The following is a 2,500-nucleotide window of genomic DNA, read 5'->3' as shown; positions in this document are numbered from 1 at the left end:
ACGTTACCACCAGTCAAGCTCTAAACACAGCAAGACAAACGTTACCACCAGTCAAGCTCTCAACACCGCAAGACAAACGTTACCACCAGTCAAGCTCTCAACACAGCAAGACAAACGTTACCTCCAGTCAAACTCTCAACACCGCAAGACAAACGTTACCACCAGTCAAGCTCTCAACACAGCAAGACAAACGTTACCACCAGTCAAGCTCTCAACACCGCAAGACAAACGTTGCCACCAGTCAAGTTCTCAACACAGCAAGACAAACGTTACCACCAGTCAAGCTCTCAACACAGCAAGACAAACGTTACCACCAGTCAAGCTCTCAACACAGCAAGACAAACGTTACCACCAGTCAAGCTCTCAACATTTGCAAACATTATCACTAAGGCTTTTCATTTCATCAACTCCCCTCCTCTTACTGATAGTCTTCTACCTCTAAAATCCGCCGCCACATTGCCTCTCTTTCTATCTTTTATCGATATTTTCATGCTGACTGCTCTTCTGAGCTTGCTAACTATATGCCTCCCTCCCTCCCGCGGCCCCGCTGCACTCGACTTTCTACTCTAGCTCATCCCTACACTGTCCAAACCCCTTATACAGGAGTCAACCAGCATCTTTATTATTTCATCCCTTACACTTTTACACTCTGAAAAGTCTCAAACAACCTTCTTTTGTGTGTATTTTCTCCTGCCTATGACTTCAATTCCTCCCGAAATTGACCTCTCTTTTGGCCATCCTTCTAAACTTTTTTTTATATATAGGGGCAGTGATTGGAGGGTTTCTTTCTTTCACTATTATTTTTTTTTGCCCTTAAAATGCTTCCTTTACTGTAAAAAAGAATCAGGCAAAGGTTATCCCTGGCCTGGCTCTCGACACACTAACTAAGGGAAAATTATGACGGCGACGCTTCTTGTAAACACGGAAACAATCAATATTAAACTCCGGGACAAAAATAAATATACGAGCTAATGTTTAAAGGCGCACAGGTAGCAGCCGGGTTCTGTCCACGCCTGCACAGACACACACACTTTCCGGGACACACTAAACTGCAAACAAACAATTTATTTCAGTGTTCACGTCCGAGGAATTAAGAGAACAAGAATTAAATTAGAAAATAAACTGATGGATGAGAGTATAAGGGGAAGGCCTCGAGATAGATAGATAGATGGAATGCTAAATGTATAGATAGATAAATAGATAGATAGACAGAGAGAGAGAGAGAGAGAGAGAGAGAGAGAGAGGCCTATATAACAATTACCATTCCTACCGTGACAAAGTTTAATGTTGCTGTTATTATTGTCGTTGTTGTTGTTGATGCATTACTTTTTTATCTTTTATTTTCATCATTTCTCCTTAACTCTCTCTCTCTCTCTCTCTCTCTCTCTCTCTCTCTCTCTCTCTCTCTCTCTCTCTCTCTCTCTCTCTCTCTCTCTCGTCACAGCTGATGATCATTGTATAAAAGGTGCATAACGCAGTACGGCCACACGTAAGACAACAGAGACCTAACATTACAAAGGAAAAGCAAGAATCAACGACAGTAAAAGTGGAGAGCAAACAGACCAGAACGACCAAGGAGAGAGATGGATATGGAGCAAGACTGCCAGCGGGTGTGTGTGTGTGTGTGTGTGTGTGGGTGTGTGTGTGTGTGTGAGGGGGGCGTGGAATGGAAACGGCGGGTAATGCGGCGATGGTGGCTGATAAGGCGGAACAGATGAGGTGGGAAAGGCAGAGAGAGTGGCGGGATGAGTGGCGGCGTGAGTGAACCAGCAGGACGCGGGTTGGTGCTCTCAGCCGCTTCCTTCCACCCCTCACACCAACTGTTTCCAAAGGCCAAAAAGGAGATTAGTCGGATTCTCGTGAGTGTTTCCTTTGGTTCATGGCACAGAAGAAGAGTCAGACTACAACGAGGGCCATAGAACTACCCCTGGAAATGCCTAGAACTCCAACGAAAGCCTTGTCAAATATGTGTTCCTGGGAGCCGAAATATTAATGAATGCGAACTCATGACACACACACACACACACACACACACACAGGGTCATTTGCTGCCTCAGAGCGTTGGTTAGCAGTGGGAAATTGCGGACTTCAGCGGGTCGTGTTATGCATGGCTCTGATTACCGATAAACAGCTGAAGTAGTAAGGGTCGTAGTCTTAAACATTTCAGCGCCCTGGCACACACATTTGACAAGGCATTAATAGGAGGTTTGAGTATTTCCAGCGGCAGTTTTATGAACCTGGTGGTAGTGTGGCCCTTCTTCTGTACCATGAACGTAAAGAAACACTCATGAGAACGCGTTTAGATGATACAGTATTAGTAACAGATAGTGACAGAAGTGAGGGTCATACTATTAAACATTTCGTCCCTCAAGCACACACATGTAGCAGTTTCATTTCGTACGAGTAGTGGAGCTTTCCATGGATAGTTTTATAACCCTGGTGGTAGTGTGGCCATTCTCCTGTACCATGAACGTAAAGAAACACTCATAGGGACACGTTT

The sequence above is a fragment of the Eriocheir sinensis genome, unplaced genomic scaffold (genome assembly GCF_024679095.1).
Source record: "Eriocheir sinensis breed Jianghai 21 unplaced genomic scaffold, ASM2467909v1 Scaffold6, whole genome shotgun sequence".
In the NCBI taxonomy this organism is placed as follows: Eukaryota; Metazoa; Arthropoda; class Malacostraca; order Decapoda; family Varunidae; genus Eriocheir; species Eriocheir sinensis.
Note: the sequence above shows the minus strand (reverse complement) of the source record.